The sequence below is a fragment of the Paramormyrops kingsleyae genome, unplaced genomic scaffold (assembly GCF_048594095.1).
Source record: "Paramormyrops kingsleyae isolate MSU_618 unplaced genomic scaffold, PKINGS_0.4 ups68, whole genome shotgun sequence".
NCBI lineage: Eukaryota > Metazoa > Chordata > Actinopteri > Osteoglossiformes > Mormyridae > Paramormyrops > Paramormyrops kingsleyae.
The window spans coordinates 55,933-66,891 of record NW_027326006.1 but is presented as its reverse complement, the minus strand read 5'-3'; the positions used below and the strand labels follow the sequence as shown (position 1 = coordinate 66,891).

At 41.7% G+C, this 10,959-nt stretch overlaps 1 long non-coding RNA gene across 1 annotated transcript; it reads left to right on the top strand.

Moving 5' to 3' along the window:
- The first annotated feature begins 260 nt into the window (after nt 1-260).
- LOC140586473 (uncharacterized) lies at nt 261-864 on the top strand. The gene is made up of 3 exons (XR_011988285.1): nt 261-374; nt 487-597; nt 779-864. It is a non-coding gene; the product is annotated as an uncharacterized lncRNA (long non-coding RNA).
- Nucleotides 865-10,959: the final 10,095 nt, after the last annotated feature.

The following is a 10,959-nucleotide window of genomic DNA, read 5'->3' as shown; positions in this document are numbered from 1 at the left end:
ACAGGTATTTATGTAGCTGATCTTACAGCTGAACCTGCTGTTTTTCTCTTTTTTTCTCTGTGCTTACTGTGCTGTACCCTACAAAAATGTGAAAACAATGAGCTTCATTTTAAGCAGTTGGAGTTGGAATGTAGAAGTCATGCTATTTTTGTCTGTTTTTGTTATATTACAGAACTATTGTAAAATAATATTTGCGTGCTTGTATGATTTCTTTCACAGATCCCCCTCGACGTCCTGGAGGATATCCTTTTAGAAGTAGTCCTGTTCGAGGGTGACAAAGCTTTTTTAAAGCTGTCACTTGTTTGTCACCTTTTTTTGGGACTTAGTCGGAAGGGAAACATTCCGTGCCCGAGCGCATTTTCAGTGGCTTGACAGTAGGTATAAAACATATTATGATATTTGAATACCCTTTGAGTTAGGATGTTTGTATTCCCATTAACAAGGGATTTTACTCTAATGAATCATTCTTAAATTTGAAACCTACAGGTGTAGTCCCATGGAAACTGTACAGTGCGGCCTATCAAGCACAATTCCGACGATTGTATCGCCTGGAATGCTGCCAGCACTGTCTAGAGACTTATAAGAACAGCTTACCAGGTATGCATACTGTGTAAGAATGTTGACAATTGTTGCTGAAGTCAGTGGTTGCAAAAAAAAAGTCACCAGAACAATTTATTGTGTGTCAGGTCCTGAATATTTTCTTGAAAGTATGCAATGAAAAACATTGTTGCTCTGTTTTGATACTAAGTATGCTTGCTTATTATTTATTGTCCCATAGGCTACATTGGGCGTGGAAGACGAGGGGAACTTCACACAGCCTGGGTTCTGCAGCGAGTTCTGCAAACACCTTACGGAAGACTTGGGTGTGTGAATGGGTGGGTGGGTCAGTGAGTGAGTGAGTGAATGGGTGGGTATGTAAGGAAAATAGCAAATTGGATGACTTTGGAATAAAAAAATAACAGCTACTATGCCTCTGTTTCCTTGTCTACACACAGACTACACACATGACCGAACCACATTTTAAGTTTTATCAGCTTTTCATTAAAAAGCACAGTGGCACCCAATTGTGATGAGTTACTGTATGTGGAAATGAGTGGCACCTCTGTATCATTTGTGAATAATTTGTCATCTCATATCGACATTAAATCATAAGTTTATTTAATTTTAATGTTGGCACAGAAATAAGTTACAGTGCCTTTGGAAATGCAATAAAATGCTCATTTGGAAAACGTTTAACTATCCTTTGTAATTGAGTAAAATTATGATAACTGAATACTTTTATAAGGCACTGTATACTTGATTGCAATGGGTTTTATTACTTTCCGGCTATATTAATACACCAATCAATATGTTAACCAATCATCACAGACAAGCATTACATCGATATCGGATTGAAACTATATTATGGCCATCCTACAGCTACATAAACAAGGGTAAATAGTCCTACTTTCACTGTCCTGGAGAGAGAGAGCGAGAGAGACAGAGATGTAAACATGTAAGCAGCAGCAGAATAAAATAGAAATATGGTTTCAGAATGTTTTACTTACTGTATGCAAATGTCATTTTCGAGAAATGTTTGGCTCGCATTATCACCAAATTGATGACAATATCACCATTTACTACAAAACTTTGAACTCAATAATTAACAAAATAATATATAAGAAATAAATTGAGAAACTAAATTTCCTGTTACAGACAATTTATCTTAAAATAGTTTGATGTTCAGAATGCTCCTCACTCCACTTCACGCAACTTTAAAACACGCAAGGACCATGTTAGGCCAAAAGCTGAACAATGTTTGTGGGCAACACTCTTGATTTCCCCAGGAGATCTAGACATAGCATATATGCTCACCTAAAGGATTATTAGGAACACCTGTTCAATTTCTCATTAATGCAATTATCTAATCAACCAATCACATGGCAGTTGCTTCAATGCATTTAGGGGTGTGGTCCTGGTCAAGACAATCTCCTGAACTCCAAACTGAATGTCAGAATGGGAAAGAAAGGTGATTTAAGCAATTTTGAGCGTGGCATAGTTGTTGGTGCCAGACGGGCCGGTCTGAGTATTTCACAATCTGCTCAGTTACTGGGATTTTCACGCACAACCATTTCTAGGGTTTACAAAGAATGGTGTGCAAAGGGAAAAACATCCAGTATGCGGCAGTCCCGTTGGGCGAAAATGCCTTGTTGATGCTAGAGGTCAGAGGAGAATGGTCCGACTGATTCAAGCTGATAGAAGAGCAACTTTGGCTGAAATAACCACTCGTTACAACCGAGGTATGCAGCAAAGCATTTGTGAAGCCACAACACGCACAACCTTGAGGCGGATGGGCTACAACAGCAGAAGACCCCACCGGGTACCACTCATCTCCACTACAAATAGGAAAAAGAGGCTACAATTTGCACGAGCTCACCAAAATTGGACAGTTGAAGACTGGAAAAATGTTGCCTGGTCTGATGAGTCTCGATTTCTGTTGAGACATTCAAATGGTAGAGTCAGAATTTGGCGTAAACAGAATGAGAACATGGATCCATCATGCCTTGTTACCACTGTGCAGGCTGCTGGTGGTGGTGTAATGGTGTGGGGGATGTTTTCTTGGCACACTTTAGGCCCCTTAGTGCCAATTGGGCATCGTTTAAATGCCACGGCCTACCTGAGCATTGTTTCTGACCATGTCCATCCCTTTATGACCACCATGTACCCATCCTCTGATGGCTACTTCCAGCAGGATAATGCACCATGTCACAAAGCTCGAATCATTTCAAATTGATTTCTTGAACATGACAGTGAGTTCACTGTACTACAATGGCCCCAACAGTCACCAGATCTCAACCCAATAGAGCATCTTCGGGATGTGTTGGAACGGGAGCTTCGTGCCCTGGATGTGCATCCCACAAATCTCCATCAACTGCAAGATGCTATCCTATCAATATGGGCCAACATTTCTAAAGAATGCTTTCAGCACCTTGTTGAATCAATGCCACGTAGAATTAAGGCAGTTCTGAAGGCGAAAGGGGGTCAAACACCATATTAGTATGGTGTTCCTAATAATCCTTTAGGTGAGTGTATGTGTGTATGTGCACAATGAATGAATGGAATAAGCTGCTACAGTTACATTGAACCATGTGCTTGTGCTCATGTGCACAAGCACACACACACACACACACACACACACACACACGCCGATGGGCTTTAAAGTTTAACTTTAGGTCTGTGAAAGCAGACATAATTATTTCTGTCAGGACCTCGATGTGTATCCAAGCCCCAAAAACACACTAACTCAGGCGTTCACGCAACTTATCGCGAAAAACCAGACAGAAATAGACTTGAAAATTTTAAAGAAAAGACATTAGCGGTTTTTGTTAATGTTTAAAGGTATAAAAAAAAACCTTTGCTGCCTTTCTTAAATGGCTAGAAAACATTGCCTCAACACTATTAAACACGGAATCCGCTGTTTGTAAACGGTCCGCATTTTACCCTCACCGCTAAAATAGTTGTGCTTGTTTCACACTTTCTCTTGTTTCGCTTGGGTATGCCTCTACTTAAATATTGTGTCTCTAGTTAAAAGTTTTGGACCTGTGTCTCATTCACATAGGCTTTCACATATGCAAATTGCCACCCCTCTTCTGGGCTAATGCCGTACGCTCATTTTGACAACGAATTACCAGCGTTATTCGTTGATTTTTTTTGTCTAAAATGTTTATTATTCACATTGGTAGAAAAGTGCTTCAATACTTTAAAAAAAGGTCATGGTTTATTTGAAATAACTGGGCACTCCGTTTGTTGCTGCCATATTTTGAAATGGGTTGTCTAAGGAATCCTTATTCTTTGTTTGATGCCCCGGTTTCGGGTAAACATCCGCGACGGTTTATGACTACACCACATGGCCAAAGTGGCCTGCGAACGGACGATCACCCTGATAACAAAATACAACTAAATACATCTTTGTCAGGATGTGGGGGGGGGGGGGGAGGTCTATGACATTCGGGCTAAATGGGGGCAATAGCTTGGGGAGCCAGCCTATCTCAAAGCCTGTGGCCTGTTTGATTCTACCCCATGTTTCCTCCGTGTATGTCCGCTGTGATATGCTTAACAGACACGTTTGATGGCATTATTCTAACATAGCATGTTGCTAAATACCGCTCACTAGTTCCTACAGCTATTAAATGTATTTAAATGAAATCGGGGCATCTTGTTTAGAATAAAACTAAGAAAATACAGGAGATCGATCTTTCGCGTGTGTTGCTGCCGCCGCCATTTTGAAAGGCGCGTCTGCGTCACTGCGCATGCGCAAGCTTCGCATCCCATAAGGCAGTTGTTTCGCCCGCATTGTTCAAACGGGTGGCACGCGCCTGGCCCTGCTCCTTGGATAATGGCAGCCTAGATCACGCTAGCTTTGTGCTACGCTGACGGGACCCAGAGCCGCTATGGATGGATCTTCGCCTTTGGTGAAGTGTTTTTTTTTCTCTTTGACATTGAAATAAAACTGTTAAACTGATTACGGCTTTTTCTCATTTTTAAAAACTTGGGCTAAAGTAGTTGTGCTTGTTTCACACTTTCTCTTGTTTCGCTTGGGTATGCCTCTACTTAAATATTGTGTCTCTAGTTAAAAGTTTTGGACCTGTGTCTCATTCACATAGGCTTTCACATATGCAAATTGCCACCCCTCTTCTGGGCTAATGCCGTACGCTCATTTTGACAACGAATTACCAGCGTTATTCGTTGATTTTTTTTGTCTAAAATGTTTATTATTCACATTGGTAGAAAAGTGCTTCAATACTTTTAAAAAAAAGGTCATGGTTTATTTGAAATAACTGGGCACTCCGTTTGTTGCTGCCATATTTTGAAATGGGTTGTCTAAGGAATCCTTATTCTTTGTTTGATGCCCCGGTTTCGGGTAAACATCCGCGACGGTTTATGACTACACCACATGGCCAAAGTGGCCTGCGAACGGACGATCACCCTGATAACAAAATACAACTAAATACATCTTTGTCAGGATGTGGGGGGGGGGAGAGGTCTATGACATTCGGGCTAAATGGGGGCAATAGCTTGGGGAGCCAGCCTATCTCAAAGCCTGTGGCCTGTTTGATTCTACCCCATGTTTCCTCCGTGTATGTCCGCTGTGATATGCTTAACAGACACGTTTGATGGCATTATTCTAACATAGCATGTTGCTAAATACCGCTCACTAGTTCCTACAGCTATTAAATGTATTTAAATGAAATCGGGGCATCTTGTTTAGAATAAAACTAAGAAAATACAGGAGATCGATCTTTCGCGTGTGTTGCTGCCGCCGCCATTTTGAAAGGCGCGTCTGCGTCACTGCGCATGCGCAAGCTTCGCATCCCATAAGGCAGTTATTTCGCCCGCATTGTTCAAACGGGTGGCACGCGCCTGGCCCTGCTCCTTGGATAATGGCAGCCTAGATCACGCTAGCTTTGTGCTACGCTGACGGGACCCAGAGCCGCTATGGATGGATCTTCGCCTTTGGTGAAGTGTTTTTTTTTCTCTTTGACATTGAAATAAAACTGTTAAACTGATTACGGCTTTTTCTCATTTTTAAAAACTTGGGCTAAAGTAGTTGTGCTTGTTTCACACTTTCTCTTGTTTCGCTTGGGTATGCCTCTACTTAAATATTGTGTCTCTAGTTAAAAGTTTTGGACCTGTGTCTCATTCACATAGGCTTTCACATATGCAAATTGCCACCCCTCTTCTGGGCTAATGCCGTACGCTCATTTTGACAACGAATTACCAGCGTTATTCGTTGATTTTTTTTGTCTAAAATGTTTATTATTCACATTGGTAGAAAAGTGCTTCAATACTTTTAAAAAAAAGGTCATGGTTTATTTGAAATAACTGGGCACTCCGTTTGTTGCTGCCATATTTTGAAATGGGTTGTCTAAGGAATCCTTATTCTTTGTTTGATGCCCCGGTTTCGGGTAAACATCCGCGACGGTTTATGACTACACCACATGGCCAAAGTGGCCTGCGAACGGACGATCACCCTGATAACAAAATACAACTAAATACATCTTTGTCAGGATGTGGGGGGGGGGAGAGGTCTATGACATTCGGGCTAAATGGGGGCAATAGCTTGGGGAGCCAGCCTATCTCAAAGCCTGTGGCCTGTTTGATTCTACCCCATGTTTCCTCCGTGTATGTCCGCTGTGATATGCTTAACAGACACGTTTGATGGCATTATTCTAACATAGCATGTTGCTAAATACCGCTCACTAGTTCCTACAGCTATTAAATGTATTTAAATGAAATCGGGGCATCTTGTTTAGAATAAAACTAAGAAAATACAGGAGATCGATCTTTCGCGTGTGTTGCTGCCGCCGCCATTTTGAAAGGCGCGTCTGCGTCACTGCGCATGCGCAAGCTTCGCATCCCATAAGGCAGTTATTTCGCCCGCATTGTTCAAACGGGTGGCACGCGCCTGGCCCTGCTCCTTGGATAATGGCAGCCTAGATCACGCTAGCTTTGTGCTACGCTGACGGGACCCAGAGCCGCTATGGATGGATCTTCGCCTTTGGTGAAGTGTTTTTTTTTCTCTTTGACATTGAAATAAAACTGTTAAACTGATTACGGCTTTTTCTCATTTTTAAAAACTTGGGCTAAAGTAGTTGTGCTTGTTTCACACTTTCTCTTGTTTCGCTTGGGTATGCCTCTACTTAAATATTGTGTCTCTAGTTAAAAGTTTTGGACCTGTGTCTCATTCACATAGGCTTTCACATATGCAAATTGCCACCCCTCTTCTGGGCTAATGCCGTACGCTCATTTTGACAACGAATTACCAGCGTTATTCGTTGATTTTTTTTGTCTAAAATGTTTATTATTCACATTGGTAGAAAAGTGCTTCAATACTTTTAAAAAAAAGGTCATGGTTTATTTGAAATAACTGGGCACTCCGTTTGTTGCTGCCATATTTTGAAATGGGTTGTCTAAGGAATCCTTATTCTTTGTTTGATGCCCCGGTTTCGGGTAAACATCCGCGACGGTTTATGACTACACCACATGGCCAAAGTGGCCTGCGAACGGACGATCACCCTGATAACAAAATACAACTAAATACATCTTTGTCAGGATGTGGGGGGGGGGGGGAGGTCTATGACATTCGGGCTAAATGGGGGCAATAGCTTGGGGAGCCAGCCTATCTCAAAGCCTGTGGCCTGTTTGATTCTACCCCATGTTTCCTCCGTGTATGTCCGCTGTGATATGCTTAACAGACACGTTTGATGGCATTATTCTAACATAGCATGTTGCTAAATACCGCTCACTAGTTCCTACAGCTATTAAATGTATTTAAATGAAATCGGGGCATCTTGTTTAGAATAAAACTAAGAAAATACAGGAGATCGATCTTTCGCGTGTGTTGCTGCCGCCGCCATTTTGAAAGGCGCGTCTGCGTCACTGCGCATGCGCAAGCTTCGCATCCCATAAGGCAGTTGTTTCGCCCGCATTGTTCAAACGGGTGGCACGCGCCTGGCCCTGCTCCTTGGATAATGGCAGCCTAGATCACGCTAGCTTTGTGCTACGCTGACGGGACCCAGAGCCGCTATGGATGGATCTTCGCCTTTGGTGAAGTGTTTTTTTTTCTCTTTGACATTGAAATAAAACTGTTAAACTGATTACGGCTTTTTCTCATTTTTAAAAACTTGGGCTAAAGTAGTTGTGCTTGTTTCACACTTTCTCTTGTTTCGCTTGGGTATGCCTCTACTTAAATATTGTGTCTCTAGTTAAAAGTTTTGGACCTGTGTCTCATTCACATAGGCTTTCACATATGCAAATTGCCACCCCTCTTCTGGGCTAATGCCGTACGCTCATTTTGACAACGAATTACCAGCGTTATTCGTTGATTTTTTTGTCTAAAATGTTTATTATTCACATTGGTAGAAAAGTGCTTCAATACTTTAAAAAAAAGGTCATGGTTTATTTGAAATAACTGGGCACTCCGTTTGTTGCTGCCATATTTTGAAATGGGTTGTCTAAGGAATCCTTATTCTTTGTTTGATGCCCCGGTTTCGGGTAAACATCCGCGACGGTTTATGACTACACCACATGGCCAAAGTGGCCTGCGAACGGACGATCACCCTGATAACAAAATACAACTAAATACATCTTTGTCAGGATGTGGGGGGGGGGAGAGGTCTATGACATTCGGGCTAAATGGGGGCAATAGCTTGGGGAGCCAGCCTATCTCAAAGCCTGTGGCCTGTTTGATTCTACCCCATGTTTCCTCCGTGTATGTCCGCTGTGATATGCTTAACAGACACGTTTGATGGCATTATTCTAACATAGCATGTTGCTAAATACCGCTCACTAGTTCCTACAGCTATTAAATGTATTTAAATGAAATCGGGGCATCTTGTTTAGAATAAAACTAAGAAAATACAGGAGATCGATCTTTCGCGTGTGTTGCTGCCGCCGCCATTTTGAAAGGCGCGTCTGCGTCACTGCGCATGCGCAAGCTTCGCATCCCATAAGGCAGTTATTTCGCCCGCATTGTTCAAACGGGTGGCACGCGCCTGGCCCTGCTCCTTGGATAATGGCAGCCTAGATCACGCTAGCTTTGTGCTACGCTGACGGGACCCAGAGCCGCTATGGATGGATCTTCGCCTTTGGTGAAGTGTTTTTTTTTCTCTTTGACATTGAAATAAAACTGTTAAACTGATTACGGCTTTTTCTCATTTTTAAAAACTTGGGCTAAAGTAGTTGTGCTTGTTTCACACTTTCTCTTGTTTCGCTTGGGTATGCCTCTACTTAAATATTGTGTCTCTAGTTAAAAGTTTTGGACCTGTGTCTCATTCACATAGGCTTTCACATATGCAAATTGCCACCCCTCTTCTGGGCTAATGCCGTACGCTCATTTTGACAACGAATTACCAGCGTTATTCGTTGATTTTTTTTGTCTAAAATGTTTATTATTCACATTGGTAGAAAAGTGCTTCAATACTTTTAAAAAAAAGGTCATGGTTTATTTGAAATAACTGGGCACTCCGTTTGTTGCTGCCATATTTTGAAATGGGTTGTCTAAGGAATCCTTATTCTTTGTTTGATGCCCCGGTTTCGGGTAAACATCCGCGACGGTTTATGACTACACCACATGGCCAAAGTGGCCTGCGAACGGACGATCACCCTGATAACAAAATACAACTAAATACATCTTTGTCAGGATGTGGGGGGGGGGGGAGGTCTATGACATTCGGGCTAAATGGGGGCAATAGCTTGGGGAGCCAGCCTATCTCAAAGCCTGTGGCCTGTTTGATTCTACCCCATGTTTCCTCCGTGTATGTCCGCTGTGATATGCTTAACAGACACGTTTGATGGCATTATTCTAACATAGCATGTTGCTAAATACCGCTCACTAGTTCCTACAGCTATTAAATGTATTTAAATGAAATCGGGGCATCTTGTTTAGAATAAAACTAAGAAAATACAGGAGATCGATCTTTCGCGTGTGTTGCTGCCGCCGCCATTTTGAAAGGCGCGTCTGCGTCACTGCGCATGCGCAAGCTTCGCATCCCATAAGGCAGTTATTTCGCCCGCATTGTTCAAACGGGTGGCACGCGCCTGGCCCTGCTCCTTGGATAATGGCAGCCTAGATCACGCTAGCTTTGTGCTACGCTGACGGGACCCAGAGCCGCTATGGATGGATCTTCGCCTTTGGTGAAGTGTTTTTTTTTCTCTTTGACATTGAAATAAAACTGTTAAACTGATTACGGCTTTTTCTCATTTTTAAAAACTTGGGCTAAAGTAGTTGTGCTTGTTTCACACTTTCTCTTGTTTCGCTTGGGTATGCCTCTACTTAAATATTGTGTCTCTAGTTAAAATTTCCGGACTTGAAATGCCCTTAGATTCAGAACATGAGAAGGGTAACACATTGAATAGACTAAAATGAAATTTGAATAAATAAATCATGTATATATGTTTTGTTTTAGGGCGTAACACTAGAAAACGCAGACGGTACGTTTTGCTGCTAGGTTGTTTCTCTTTTGTTTCAGGGACCGCAGGTCTGGGCCTTATGTCCTAAAAATTATATGACAATATTGCAAAATATTTATCACAAATGCATATGTAGAAAACAGACTACGACAGGTGCTTTTGAGTTTTTCTGATTATGATGACCGAATTGTTTTATTAAGAGTTATGGAGTATGTGACCGATATATTATTAAATTACACCAACAACCTCAATGGTATTTATGTAAAAATAGTATATTATGATTGTTAATTATGCAGATGTTTAGGCTATATTATGATGCTCAGGATACTCAAGTTAATGCTGATGATATGAATGCTCTATAAGATATTTTATCGATATCACAGCCTGATAACCTTACAAGCTGCATTACTTCTGCATGCATGTTATGTTGTTAGAATGAGCGTGCACCTCAGAGTAACAGTAAGTTTACACAATGTTTTATTGTTTATGTTTTAAAGCATCCAACGCATTTACAGGCCAGTCCTGATGCAACAAGGTTTTGCCTAGACGGTGTGTTCAGATGCCCATGCTGCACTTATGCAACTGACCAACAATTCAAATTTACAACACACATTCAGAGCCACGTGAGACATGCAGTACAGCATAGAGGTAATTCCTAATGATGTTTATTGGTCTATTGATTTTGGTGGTTTTAAAACATACACATGCTTAAATGTAGAATGCACTTCTTACAATCAAGATAGACAAAATGATGTGGAGTTCCTTAGTGGGAGTCCCTGAAGTCATGTGAATATTGGTAAGCTAATTTACCTATGTTTGTGTTTTGTTTGACACTGTAACTTTCTGATCAGCTACTCCTGACCTCACTCCCCCAGTCCCGTTCTGTGTATACCTTTCTTTTCTGTTGATAGCTTTGGTCTTCATGTTGCCGTCTTGCAGGTTTCTTCATCAGCAAATGCAACAATTATTGCAGACCCACAGGACACTTTCATTGTCTTTATTGCAGCC